The sequence below is a fragment of the Schistocerca nitens genome, chromosome 7, assembly GCF_023898315.1.
Source record: "Schistocerca nitens isolate TAMUIC-IGC-003100 chromosome 7, iqSchNite1.1, whole genome shotgun sequence".
In the NCBI taxonomy this organism is placed as follows: Eukaryota; Metazoa; Arthropoda; class Insecta; order Orthoptera; family Acrididae; genus Schistocerca; species Schistocerca nitens.
Genome location: NC_064620.1, coordinates 119,373,367 through 119,388,889, shown reverse-complemented (window position 1 = coordinate 119,388,889; position 15,523 = coordinate 119,373,367). Strand labels below are relative to the sequence as shown.

The 15,523-nt window shown below is 44.6% G+C and overlaps 1 non-coding gene across 1 annotated transcript; it reads left to right on the top strand.

The window, feature by feature from the left end:
- Window positions 1-14,163: 14,163 nt before the first annotated feature.
- On the top strand, window positions 14,164-14,238 carry Trnar-gcg (transfer RNA arginine (anticodon GCG)). The gene has a single exon. It is a non-coding gene; the product is annotated as a tRNA-Arg (tRNA).
- The last annotated feature ends 1,285 nt before the right edge of the window (window positions 14,239-15,523 follow it).

Here is a 15,523-nt window from a genome sequence, read left to right as displayed (position 1 = left end):
GTTTGTCCAAATATCTCTTCTCGTTCTTCCGCGTTTGATAGACTAGGAAACTATTTTGCCCATCTTTCTACGATCGTTTGTTTGTCAACTATCATCTTTCTATCTTTATCATTAATGATCGGAGTCTTGCCTCTTCTTCCACTTTTCTCTTGGTTGATAGGTTTGAACGTTTGTGTACTGTCATTTCTCTGAAGTGCCTCATTTACAACAGGCTGTTATTTCCGATTAGTACATTATTAAGCGCTTCCAGCTAGTTTGCTGCGTGTGCTCACTGTCAAGCATTTTTTTCTCACCCGCTAAGATTTCCTCTGCTGCGCCAACCTCTTCATCTGAGAGAGCTTGTTTCACCGTAGGTCCTCTGTTATCTGCTGGATGTATTGCAATCTCTGTCTTCTTCTACGGTTTTTACCCTCTACAGTTCTCTCTAGTACCAGGGAAGTTATTCTATGATGTTTTCACACATGTCCTATCCTCCTGTCCCTTCTTCTTGTCAATGTTTTCATTACGTACCTTTCTTCGCTGATTCTGCGGAGAATCTCCTCATTCTTTGTCTTATCAGTACAACATACCAGTACACCTTCAAACATGATAATACACCAGAATTAAGTAGGATTCCTTCAATTTAATTGTGGTGTGCTATTATGTATGTGGGCGCAAACACAATGACGACACACCAAAAACTAGCTAGTAGTACTAAATGAAGTACTGATCGACGGTTGCAGACGAAGCTGTTTTATTTAAAATCAATGCTGTGGTGCTCACCCGGAAGAAGTCAACCGGAAAACGGTAGATGGGCCATGTTCGACAACTTCTAGAAGCAATCAACGTGCTATTATTCAACGATTTTCTTTCTGTGGATGAGGCAGGGTGCCGCCGTTAAGTCAGGCAGCCATATTTAGGTGATAGCGGCGGGCCCGCCAGCAGGTGGAAGGTCACACTGCGTAACAAAAAGCACTGCTGGCTGTGTTTACTCCGCGGCTGTCTGCAGACCTCGGCTCTGCGTTATCGCTGCAAGTCACGACACGCCGCGCACTACAAAAATATGTCGCCCTGGCACCGAGTCTCGCCAGAGACACGACACGACTGAGTAAGACACGACTGAGATGTCCAGCGCGCATGGTTGGTTCCGGAGTACAGCAATGTAATTCGATCGAGCGAGCGATCAATTCGATATTTGGCAGTTGTTCAAAGTAACCTTTGAAAATAAGTCTAGATTGAACGGTGACCGGTTTCGATAATCACATGACCATCTTCAGACGTACAGCCATTTTGGTGGACAATGTCTTTGTATGGTCATTTACCATGAATAGTGTTCACAGATTAGTTAAAATTTGCTGTATACCAAGAATTTTGTTTTCACCGAAAATGTGACTCTGATTTGGTGAACAACAACATTCTTTATGTTGATTGATTACCCGAACGATGTATGATGCATGAGGCATTTGTTTAAGTCTCTTAGCTCTCTGTCCATTAAGGACAACTCTGACTCAATACGTTTCATTAAAATTCCCTCTGAGAAAAGTGACAGACAATATGACAAAGGAAGAGGAATTAAGCTTTAGAAGAATTTTGGTACGTCACGACCTCACATAGAATTTAATAAACGCAATAAACTTCAAGGCAGGAGGTATCAACGTTACTACCAGCGCGAAAATACTCCAAGCAGCCTCACTGTGTCGAACGCAATGGCAGACAGTGAAATTAAATGAGGCAATCGCAGATGTGCAATTGGTTACACGAGCAAATAAGGGAGGAAGAAAGAAAGAAATTATCGAAAGAAAGATCACAACAAGAAGAGTACTGGCCGAGTTAAAAAAATGTTTAAAGTGAATGTACACATACATAATTAATATATGCGAAGCGTCAACACCATTGTAATTACATATTCTCTCATTGTAGCTCAGTGAATTAAAATTACGGAACCTTACTGATATGTATCTCAACAAAGTATTGTGTTATTCTTTTTACAGATGGGAGAAACCCTAATTATGATATATACGTATACCCACTAATCCAGAATTTGTCTTCCAAGTTGTTCTCATCAATATATATCTAAAATTATATAAGTTTCGACTACATTTACATCTTCCTTTCGTTGTACTGATGAACATGTACTACAGTGCAAAACTGCGTGATACGTGCTTCATTTTTGTGAAATCAGCCAGTGATTTAACAAAAAAGCATTATTTACATCTTCTCTGTTGCCGATTACTTGGTTGGTTTAAAGCAATATTCCTAATACCTGCAAAACAAACTGATTAAGAATTACTTTGCGATAAAACGGCAGATCGTTCACATACAACGCGAGAAGCGGCCGACCAGTAACTGACTTTATTGAAAACGCATTATAATTTTTCTTCGTGCCGATGATGTAGCGTCAGTTGTCTGAAATAATGAATTTTGAACATATCGTTTCTGAGTCTGTAAAGACGGGTGTTTACAGGGGTAATCACTCGTTTTGGAACTGAATTGGGACATGAATTTTACATCCACCTGAGTGTGATCGGACGGGCGGCCGCTCTGCGGGAGGGACCTGTTGCCCGTCACCGAAGCGAAAGTCAGCGTCCGCAGTAGGGACGAACTGATCGCTGTTGTTTGAGGCTGGAAGCTGATGCGTTGGCGTCCCCAAGTTCATAGAGAGAGTACGGAAGTGCGGGAGTACAGAATAATGTGGTCGGAAACTGCTAGGCTTGCTTAGGTGGTATAGAAATTCTGATGGCCTTAGGTATTCTTCGACAAACCATAGATGGAAAATAATATTGTGAGAAATTTCGCCAGAATGTAGGACTTACTAGAGAAATGTGCAAGGTATCACTTTTTCACGTCTTTTTTGAGGACGATTTGAAAATTACCATAGCTCTCTAGATGTATTTTAGTTAAATGTATGCAGATATTTCCTGCACACGAAAAACTGTGATAAAAAATTAATTTTTCATTCTTCAGGTTTTTCTTTTTCTTTTTAATTTAAACTCATCCACTACTGGGCACTGCTGAGAAGAACGGTACTGTTACGTCTAGCCGTGAATAGCAGAATTTTTGGAAAGACAGCCATGTTGCTGATGACTGAGGTGGAGTCTACGTACGTGCCAACCAGACACAAAGTATTCAACGCCAATTAAATTTTGCAGCATCTGAACACCCATAAATTAAAAGTGACTAAATCTATGGTGATGTCAAATATAAAATGTTATCCATCATACATTAGATCGAACAAGGCCGTATTATATATATACTACCATGTTTTTGCTGCAATTGGCACTTCATTAAATCGTTATATTTCGGAATTTTTGCCATTTTCAAGTGATCGCATGTGTTAGCAGCTGTTTGCTTTACTTCTCAGATGTTTCGAAGTATGTAACAATAATGCATCCTGACGCATCTTTTTGACTACTTGTCAGGTTTTCTGATACAGGTAATTTTTGTATGTGGTCACGTTTATAATAGTACTTATATCTGTTTGTGATCATTTTTGTTAGAACAGTTACAAATATTTGACAGGTTTCTCCAGTGATATACAGTGAATAATATTCGTTGCAAACATATAAGCATCGATGGAGCAGGATGTCAAACATCTATGACTGTTATTATAAGCGTGATCACTAACAGATGTAAATACTATTACAAACGTGATCGCATGGGAGAATTACCGACATCATAAAAGCTGACAGGCAATCAGAAAGTTGCTCCAGGGTGCAATGTTGTAATATACGTCGTAACATCTTAGACGTAAATCAAACACGATCACTTGAAAATGGCGAAAATTGCCGAAACGAGCTCGTCGTAAATTTCTGTAACAAGTTAATGAAGTGCCACTTGGAGCAAAAACCTCGTAGAATATGTATAATATTAGTGAAGCCTGACATTATCAGGGAGGAGACGGTGGGCTTAATGTGGCTTATTAAATAATTTTTTTTAAATACACCACCAATTTTCTATCACAGTTAAAGTATGATAACTAGTTTCGGTTGCTATCTGCAACCATCTTCAGACCGTTCAAGATATGAAAAAGCGATAACTAACCATTGGAAAGCATCGTTAGCTGTAGTCATGCAATAACATGCATTCGTAAATACCAAGACAATAACAGTACATAGTTTAAAAATACTACTGTGAGCAAGGCAGGTTGAATATCTAATCTGTCAGGATGATGGTAGTGCAACTGGACATTTTCCAGTGTCACCGTGTTCCTACATGGTCTTCAACTTGGCTTGTTTACTATGATGTTTTCCAGCTAAATTCTATTATTGTCTTGGTATTTGCGAATGCATTTTATTGTATGAGTACAGCTAATGATGCTTTCCAATGCATATTCACCGCATTTTCATGTTTTCAACGATCTGAAGATGGTTGCAGACAGCAACTGAAACTAGTTATCGTATTTTTAATTGTGATAAGGAAATTGTGGTCTAGATATTAAAAGTCCTTTACTATAAAAACTTTTATTTACTAAGTATATACGATATGATAAAATCTCATCTTTGGTCAACATACATAAGGGATGCGTGCATTAAATTCGCCCATACGTTTTGTCAGATGTTACATAGGCAAAGTCCGTAACTGAATTATTTTTTTGGTACATATTGTATTTTTATGTGTATTGAATAAAATGAAACAGGAAGTGATTATATTTGTAGCTATAAAAGCAGAAAAAAATGAATCAATGGAAGTAGATTTTGTTTCATTATAAGAGGACATAGGTGAATTAAATGACATTATTACTCCAATTGCAGTGGGCTGGCCACGTCGTAAGAAGAAAAGACAACAGATGAACGAAGCTAGTACTGGAGTGGAGTCCGAGAGAGCGCCGGCGGCCTAGAGGAAGACCACCAGACAGATGGGACAAAGACATCAAGAAGATCGTTGGTAACACCTGGCAGAGAACTGCCCAAGACCGTCCCACTTGGAGGAGACTGCTGAAAGCCTACCTGAATCCATGACTCGAAGAGGCCACATCATTTAATGATTGAATTGGCTGATGATGATGATGATTACTCCAATGTTTAAGTATCTGATATTTTTGTAAATATTGAATTTTCTGTAGATTCAATGGAAATCACGAGAAAAATTTTATGCATTTGTATCCCACAATGGACGACAATGTTATTTCAAGTTATTTTGTTAGAGATTCAAATGGTGTTCTTCTGCAGAATGGATCAGAAAGTTGTGGTGCTACGAGCAGGTTTGCAGTAGGGAGAGATTCATTTATGGTTGAGATGCTCCTCTTGTGTGTTTCTGGGAGGAATAAGAAGAGATTTCGACGTGGGCCACAACATCCCAACTGAAGCGTTTAAATATTATCTTCTTCCAACAGTTGTGCTTGCAGTCTTTGTAATTACAAAAAATTGAATCTGCTAAAAGATGTTTTATACTTAAGCTATTTTGGGCGGAAAGTGGTGGAAAGTTACAAAATCTAAATCTGGATGCGTTTGAAACCTGCTGATTTCTAGAGGGAGTTTCATAATTTAAACACCGAATGAGCTCCCTCGGTTCTGTAGAACGACTACGAGAGGTCATCAAAAGGTTTTAATTTTCATCTCGAAAAAAACTGAGCTGCGAACATGAAAGTTGGTGATGGAATTAGGGTCCTCTGCGTGTTCACCCTTCAGGGCCAGACATTTCTCACTACGATGGATGATTTGGCGGACGCTTTGGCTGCAGACGTCAGCATACTTTCTGTTTAGGAAACGATACACTCGAGAAACGCCTCGTCGTCATTCTGGCACAAAGTGGTTTCTTCATCCGAGGAAAGATGGAGGAATCACTTGGGGCCTTCTCAGGAGAATGTGGGTGAAAAATTTCATAGCTCAAAGGAGTAGCTTGTGTGACAGCGTCCTGTGCAGAACGAACTGGGTCGTCGTCAACCCCTTGGACCGCTTCCCGCGGTACTTCGTCTTGGAAGTGTTTCGTAACCTCGCCAGTGAGTAGGGTGTTCCTAGGACGGCTTGCCCTTTAAGAACGTAATCTATTAGTATTACATCACGAAAGTTAGAAAAACTACGCAGCATCATCATGCCCACTAGTGGTTGGTTCTCCGCCTTTTTCGGCGGTGATGAATCCACTTGATACAGCTGCTTGCTTTGCTCCTTTGTCACAGTGGAACACCTACTCATCTATCGTGATTATGCGACCTAAAAGGCATCTCGATTGGCTTCGCACAGCTACAACATTTTCTACACTCGGATTGTATTCGCAGCTGCGAATACGGACAATTATTACTTGTATAATGGAATGACGACAGTGAAAATTTGCGCCAGACCGGAACTCGAACCCGGATTTCCCACTTTTCTCGAGCGGTCACCTTTCAGATCTATTCTGTATTCCTTGATTTCCGGAAGGCTTTTTACACTGTACCACACAAGTGGCTCGTAGTAAAATTGCGTGCTTATGGAATATTTTCTCAGGTATGTGACTGGATTTGCGATTTCCTGTCAGAGAGGTCACAGTTCGTAGTAATTGACGGAAAGTCATCGAGTAAAACAGAAGACATTTTAGGAGTCCCCCAAGGTAGTGTTATAGGCCCTTTGCTGTTCCTTATCTATATAAACGATTTGGGACACAATCTGAGCAGCCGTCTTAGGTTGTTGGCAGATCACGCTGTCGTTTATCGACTAATAAAGTCATCAGAAGATCAAAACAAACTGCAAAAGGATTTAGAAAAAATATCTGAATGGTGCGAAAAGTGGCAGTTGACCCTAAATAACGAGAAGTGTGACGTCATCCACATGAGTACAAAAAGGAACTCGTTAAACTTCAGTTACACTATAAATCAGTCTAATCTAAAAGCCGTAAATTCAACTAAATACCTAGGTATTACAATTACGAACAACTTAAATTGGAAGGAACACACAGAAAATGTTGTGGGGAAGGCTAACAAAAGACTGTGTTTTATTGGCAGGACACTTAGACAATGTAACAGACCTACTAAGGAGACTGCCTACACTACGCTTGTCCGTCCTCTTGTAGAATACTGCTGCGCGGTGTGTGATCCTTAGCAGATAGGATTGACGGAGTACATCGAAAGAGATCAAAGAAAGGCAGCATGTTTCGTATTATAGGGAAATATGGGAGAGACTGTCACAGAAATGATACAGGATTTGGGCTGGAAATCATTAAAAGAAAGGCGTTTTTTGTTGCGACGGAATCTTCTCGCAAAATTCCAATCACAAATTTTCTTCTCCGAATGCGAAAATATTTTGTTGACACCGACCTACATAGGGAGGAACGATCACCACGATAAAATAAGGGAAATAAGAGCTCGTACGGAAAGATATAGGTGTTCATTCTTCCCACGCGCTATACGAGATTGGAATAATAGAGAATTGTGAAGGTGGTTCGATGAACCCTCTGCCAGACACTTAAATGTGATTTGCAGAGTATCCATGTAGATTTAGATGTAGATGAACCACTTTGGCTATCCGTGCACGATTCACTGTCAGAAAAAAATTCCCTATGTCGTCGTTCCTGCGTCACTACCTGCACTCGTACACACATTACGTAATTCCCGTAAAGGGGATGACATGCTGCCTGGTATCGGCGGATAAATACGATACTTCAGTGCATGCATGTCCGAAGGATCACTGCATCGCACTTCTTAACAACACAGGCACTGCACTATCGTAAGCAACATTTCCGCATGCTGCCTCGGTTCGGTGGGCTTTTCGAATGGCACCCAATTGGCGAGGACCCTTGTCGAGTTCCCTATGTGGACAACTACACTGCTGGCCATTAAAATTGCTACACCACGGAGATGACGTGCTACAGACGCGAAATTTAACCGACAGGAAGAAGATGCTGTGATATGCAAATGATTAGCTTTTCAGAGCATTCACACAAGGTTGGCACCGGTGGCGACACCTACAACGTAATGACATGAGGAAAGTTTCCAACCGATTTCTCATACACAAACAGCAGTTGACCGGAGTTGCCTGGTGAAACGTTGTTGTGATGCCCCGTGTGAGGAGGAGAAATGCGTACCATCACGTTTCCGACTTTGATAAAGGTCAGATTGTAGCCTATCGCGATTGTGGTTTATCGTATCGCGACATTGCTGCTCGCGCTGGTCGAGATCCAATGACTGTTAGCAGAATATGGAATCGGTGGGTTCAGGAGGGTAATACGGAACACCGTGCTGGATCCCAACGGCCTCGTATCACTAGCAGTCGAGAAGACAGGCATCTTATCCGCATGGCTGTAACGGATCGTGCAGCCACGTCTCGATCCCTGAGTCAATAGATGGGGACGTTTGCAAGACAACAACCATCTGCACGAGCAGTTCAACGACGTTTGCAGCAGCATGGACTATCAGCTCGTGTACCCTTGACGCTGCATCACAGACAGGAGCGCCTGCGATGGTGTCTGAACGACGAACCTGGGTGCACGAATGGCAAAACGTAATTTTTTCGGACGAATCCAGGTTCTGTTTACAGTATCATGGTGGTCGCATCCGTGTTTGGCGACATCGCGGTGAACGCACATCGGAAGCGTGTATTCGTCATCGCCGTACTAGCGTATCACCCGGCGTGATGGTATGGGGTGCCGTTGGTTACACGTCTCGGTCACCTCTTGTTCGTGTTGACGGCACTTTGAACAGTGGACGTTACATTTCAGATGTCTTGCGACCCGTGGCTCTACCCTTCATTCGATCCCTGAGAAACCCTACATTTCAGCAGGATAATGCACGACCGCATGTTGCAGGTCCTGTACGGGTCTTTCTGGATACAGAAAAAGTTCGACTGCTGCCCTGGCCAGCACATTCTCCAGACCTCTCACCAATTGAAAACTTCTGGTCAATGGTGGCCGAGCAACTGGCTCGTCATAATACGCCAGTCACTACTCTTGATGAACTGTGGTATCGTGTTGAAGCTGTATGAGCAACTGTACCTGTACACGCCATCCACGCTCTGTTTGACTCAATGCCCAGGCGTATCAAGGCCGTTATTACGGCCAGAGGTGGTTGTTCTGGGTACTGATTTCTCAGGATCTATGCACCCAAATTGCTTGCAAGTGTAATCACATGTCAGTTCTAGTATAATATATTTGTCCAATGAAAACCCGTTTATCATCTGCATTTATTCTTGGTGTAGCAATTTTTTTTTAATGGCCAGTAGTGTACGTCCAAAAGCTCAGGCAGGTCGTCCATCGTTGTGGTGAATGTGCCACACTGCAGGGTTAACGTCTGGAGTCGGTCTCACAAGTTCGTGAGATTGATTTTTGCGAGGTGGTTATTACAACTTCACGGCTACCACTCGTAAAGGCCTGGTGGTCAGCTTGATTCCTCCACCGTGCACAACGTCCATCATTTCTAGATAGGAGCGCCAGTAGTTGAGTAAGAGGTTTGCGCCGGCGCGGCCGGTACTCACGGCCCAGGAGAGGGTGCGCCGGCGGTCTGCCCAGGGGTTGTGCCCGGCAGCTCCGGCACCACAGTCTGAGGAGCCGCTGCTGGACGCCGTGGTGGACTGCGCGGGCGCGCGCACGCTGCCCGCGGACAGCGCCCCGCTGCCCGACAGGATCCACGACACGTCCGCCCCTGCACAGTAGCGGCCGACCTCTGACGCCTCTCTACATAGTACACTGTGAGTACAATTCTTTTTCGATATTATGATGCAGAAATGAAAAAATAACAGCTAAATTTTATATCGTTTCTATTCGTCATTCTGGACACATATACCTGTTACAAAACTTCCTGTCAGGTTAAAACTGTGTGCCGGACCGAGACTCGAACTCGGGACCTTTGCCTTCCGCGGGCAAGTGCTCTACCAACTGAGCTACCCAAGCTCGACTCAGGCCCCCTCCTGACAGCTTTACTTCTGCCAGTACCTCGTCTCCTACCTTCCAAACTCTGCAGAAGCTCTCCTGCGACCCTCGTAGAACTAGCACTCCTGAAAGAAAGGATATTGCGGAGACATGGCTTAGCCACAGCGTGGGGGATGTTTCCAGAATGAGATTTTCACTCTGCAGCGGAGTGTGCGCTGATGTGAAACTTCCTGGCAGATTAAAATTGTGTACCGGACCGAGACTCGAACTCGGGACCTTTGGAAGGTAGAAGACGAGATACTGGCAGAAGTAAAGCTGTGAGGACGGGGTGTGAGTCGTGCTTGGTTAGCTCAGATGGTAGAGCACTTACCCGCGTAAGACAAAGGTCCCGAGTTCGATTCTCGGTCCGGCACACAGTTTTAATCTGCCAGGATGTTTCATATCAGCGCACAGTCCGTTGCAGAGTGAAAATCTCATTCTATTCGTTACTTGTTGCTTTCGTGACTGTATGCCATTACCGTCAGCCATGCAGTATCTACCAAAACGCCAGGGCTCATACCTCGAGTTCTGTTGCTGATACAAAGATAAGGTCAAGTATTCTGGACAGCACTTGGGCTAGCGACCTTCGGTATAGCAAACAGAAGCATCGCCTTATTGTCACTATCCTACAGCACATGGTCAAAGTTTAAATATTACACACTTTCTCCAGCTTAGGCAAATGCAGCAAATCACTTGGTACTTTTTCTGTTAGATGTGGTCCACCGTGCCCCTTAAGGACCTTATGAAGGCAACATTTACTCTTAAGAACCAAAGAAATTAGTACACCTGCCTAATACGATGTAGGGCCCCGCGAGCACGCAGAAGTGCAACAACAACATGTGGCATGGACTCGAGTAATGTCTGCTGGAGGGAACAGACACCATGAATCCTGCAGCGCTCTCCATAAATCCGTAAGAGTACGAGAGGGTGGAGATCTCTTCTGAGCAACATGTTGCAAGGTATCCCAGATATGCTCAATAATGTTCATATCTGAGGATTTTGGTGGCCAGCGGAAGTTTTTAAACTCAGAAGAGTGTTTCTGGAGTCACTCTGTAGCAATTCTGGACGTGTGGGGTGTCGCATTGTCTTGCTGGAATTCCCCGAGTCCATCCGAATCCACAATGGACATGAATGGATGCAGGAGGTCAGACAGGATGCCTACGAACGTGTCACCTGTCAAACTCATATGTACACTTATCAGGGGTCCCATATCACTCCAACTGCATACGCCCCACGCCATTACAGAGCCTCCACCAGCTCGAACAGTCCCCTGCTGACACGCAGGGTCCATGCATTCGTGAGGTTGTCTCCATACCCGTACACGTCCATCCGTTCGATAAAATTTGAAACGAGACAAGTCCGACAAGGCAACATGTTTCCAGTCATCAACAGTTCAATGTCGGTGTTGACGGGCCCAAATGAGGCGTAAAGCTTCGTGCCGTGCAGTCATCAAGGGTGCACGAGTGGGCTTTCGGCTCCGAAAGCCCATATCGATGATGTTTCGTTGAACGGTTCGCACGCTGACATTTGTTGACAGCCCAGCACTGAAATCTGCAGCAGTTTGCGGAAGGGCTGCACTTCTGTCACGTTGAACGATTCTCGTCAGTCGTCGTTGGTCCGGTTCTTCGAGGATCTTTCTCTAGCCGCAACGATGTGGGAAATTTGATGTTTTGCCGCATTCCTGATATATACGGTACACACCTGAAATGGTCGTACGGGAAAATCTCCACATCATCGCTGCGCCGGAGATGCTGTGTCCCACCGGTCGTGTGCCGATTATAACACCATGTTCAGACCCACTTGAATCTTGATAACCACCCATTGTAGCAGCAGTAACCGATCTAACAACTGCGCCAGACAATTGTCTTATATAGGGGCTGGCGACTGCAGCGCTGTATTCTGCCTGTTTACATATACTATGTGATCGGAAGTATCCGGACACCCCGAAAAACATAGTTTTTTGCCATCTACTGCCAGGTACTCTATATCAGCGAACTCAATAGTCATTAGATACCGTGAGAGAGCAGAACGGGGTGCTCCGCAGAATTTAGGGACTTCGAACGTGGTCAGGTGATTGGGTGTCACTTGTGTCATACGTCTGCACGCGAGATTTCCACACTCCTAAACATCCCTAGGTCCACTGTTTCCGATGTGATAGTGAGGTGGAAATGTGAAGGGAAACGTACAGCACAAACGCCGACCTCGTCTGTTTGACTGAGGGAGATCGCCGACAGGTGTTGAGGGTAGTAATGCGTAATAGACTGACATCTACGCAGACCATCCCGCAGGAATTCCAAACTGCATCAGGATTCACTGCAAATACTTGGATTTCATGATCGAGTGGCTGCTCATAAGATACACATCACGTCGGAAAATGCCAAACAACGCCTCGCTTGGTGTAAGGAGCGTAAACATTGGACGATTGAACAGTGGAAAAACGTTGTGTGGAGTGACGAATTACGGTACTTAATGTGGCGCTCCGATGGCAGGGTGTGGGTATGGCGAAAGCCCGGTGAACGTCATCTGCCAGCGTGTGTAGTGCCAACAGTAAAATTCGGAGGCGGTGGTTTTCTGGTGTGGTCGTGTTTTTCATGGAGTGGGCTTGAACCCCTTGATTTTTTGCGTAGCACCATCACAGCACAAGCCTACAGTGATCTTTTCATATGGTTCAAATTACTCTCACCACTATGGGACTTAACATATAAGGTCATCAGTCCCCTATAACTTAGAACTACTTAAACCTAACTGACCTGAGGACATCACACGCATCCATGCCCGAGGCAGAATTCGAACCTGCGACCGTAGCGGTCGCGCGGTTCCGGACTGAAGCGCCCAGAAACGCTCGGCCACACCGGCCGGCCATTGATCTTTTAAGCACCTCCTTGCTTCCTACTGTTTAAGAGCAATTCGGGGGTGGCGACTGCATCTTTCAAAACGATCGAGCACCTGTTCATAATGCACGGCCTGTGGCGTAGTGGTTACACGACAATAACATCCGTGCAATGGACTGGCCGGCCGGCCGAAGTGGCCGTGCGGTTAAAGGCGCTGCAGTCTGGAACCGCAAGACCGCTACGGTCGCAGGTTCGAATCCTGCCTCGGGCATGGATGTTTGTGATGTCCTTAGGTTAGTTAGTTTTAACTAGTTCTAAGTTCTAGGGGACTAATGACCTCAGCAGTTGAGTCCCATAGTGCTCAGAGCCATTTGGACTGGCCAGCACAGAGTCCTGACCTGAATCCCATAGAACACCTTTGGGATGTTTTGGAACGCCAACTTCGTGCCAGGCCTACCGACCGACACCGATATCTCTCCTCAGAGCAGCACTCTGCGAAGAATGGGCTGCCATTCCGCAAGAAACCTTCCAGCATCTGACTGAAAGTATGCCTGCGAGAGTGGAAGCTATCATCAAGGCTAAGGGTGGGTCAACAACATATTGAATTCCAGTATTACCGATGGAGGGCGCCACGATGTTGTAAGTACTTTTCAGCCAGGTGTCCGGATACTTTTGATCACCTCTCTGTATTTGAGTACGCATGCCTGTACCAGTTGTTCTGGCGCTTCAGTGTAGGTGATGGGTGGATGCTGATAAAAACCGATAAAAGCGCTTTACCCCATTTCTTGGCCGTCAACAGCGGATATCTGAATAACCATTCATAGCAAATTGCGGAGCTTTAAACGGTATAGTCTCTGGACATTTATCTCGAAGTGTCGCCTTCCCATTTTCAAAAATCCTTATCCATAATCGAGAAACATGTGACTTTCGAGTACCAAAACCGAGCAGTGGATTCCAAGATGGCTATGCACTGCAAATGGCTCAAATTATGACGACATATTGATAAGATCCCGATCTCGAGCAATGTTGAAAATTTCCTTGACATCTTTATCCATTTGTAAAATACAGAGGTTCAATCTTGCCCTACTTGTACACGTAAAATGCGCACTTAAAATCCGGCGTGAGGCGTGAACGTAATTTATAGTCTCGCAGCACCTAGAAATATGCTGTAAAATGTGTGCGTTATCATCGGAAGGGTTCTGGGTCCCCATGTTGTGGTACTGAGACACATGCAAAATTTTTGTGGACTTAAAATCCTTAAAATCTGAGGTGTTAACTTAGTTTTGCATTATTTCAATTTCACACAAGTTGGCTATCCGAATTTTCAGAATGAAATTTTCATTCTGCAGTGGAGTGTGCGCTGATATGAAACTTGCGGGCATATTAAAACTGTGTGTCGGACCGAGACTCGAAGTCGGGGCCTTTGCCTTTCTTCCAGGAGTGCTAGTTTGCAAGGTTCGCAGGAGAACTTCTGTGAAGTTTGGAAAGAAGGAGACGATATATTGGCAGAATTAAAGCTGTGAGGAGGGGGTGTGAGTCGTGCTTGGGTAGCTCAGTCGGTAGAGCATTTGCCCGCGAAAAGCAAAAGTCCCGAGTTCGAGTCTCGGCCCGGCACACAGTTTTACTGTGCCAGCAAGTATCAAAATTTTACTGGCCTATCAAATTCTTTTCATATGAGTGACATGCCGTACTGTGGTAGGGAAAAGGAGGGAAGAGGAAAAATGCCCCTATTGGGTCACTAAAAAGGCGAATATGCTCCTGTTTAAAAGACTCTGAAAAACTGGATTCCTGTTTAAAAGATTCTTAAAAATGTGGTACCAGCTGCCTCATTCTACCTTACTCAGCACTTTTAAACATTTTCCCAAAAATTTCGGCCTCCGAAGTTATTCGTGCTGTTTTCTACTGACAGTGAAGCAGTTAGTGGCAGTGGGAAAGAGACGTAAAACTAATAAACACTGGAAGACAGTGGTTGTGTTGTAGAAAGAGCGAAATAGACGATGGCAACGTGACAGAAAGAGAGGGACACAGCGGCACTGGAATACAGTTGACGCTGACAGAACAGTGCTAGGAAAAGAGTGATGGAGACAGTGCCAGTGGGAGAAGAATAAAGAGATGGAAAAACTAGAAGTGAGCGAGAGACAGAGTCTACGACAATGACAAAGGGGAAGAGAGAGAAATAGTGACAGGGAGAAGAGACAGCAGCAGTGGCGTGAAATGAGTGAGATAGCAGCAGTTAGAGAGAGAAAGAGGGAGCCTGTGACAGTGCGAGGAGAAAGGAGTAGTCGTAGGACAGAACGAAGGCGACTGTGAGTGTGACATGGGAGACAGCGACAGTTACAGAGACACAAAAAGATAACAACAGTGAACTGGGCTGAGTGAGAATATGCAAGTGGGAATTGGTGGGTATGAGCGACTCACAGTGTTAGACTAGTGGGTGTGAACGAGTTACGGGTAGGGGAGCTTGTGGGAGTGACAAGAGAGTTGCTTGTTAAAGTCCGCTTCCGTAGCTCAGCAGATACCGGCACGGTAGCTCAGCGTGTTCGGTCAGAGGGCTGCGTGCTCTCTGTAATAAAAAAACTGAGTCAAGGCATCAAAGATCAACTTGAACGGATGTCTTGTGACGTCCGCCCAGACCAAACGCAACGAACTATATCGAACAAAATGAGAAAAAAAAGCGATAGCGTTATCGACTACCACGCAGGGGGCCCGGGTTAGATTCCCGGCAGGGGACTGGGTGTTGTGTGTCATTCATCAACATTGACTCGCAAGTCGCCGACGGGGCGTCACCTAAAAAGGACTTGCAGTGGCTGAACTCCCCCGAATGGGGCCTCGCGGCCAACAATGCCATACGATCATTTCATTTTTTGTTTGTTAAAAAGAGTGCCGAATATATTCGCTTG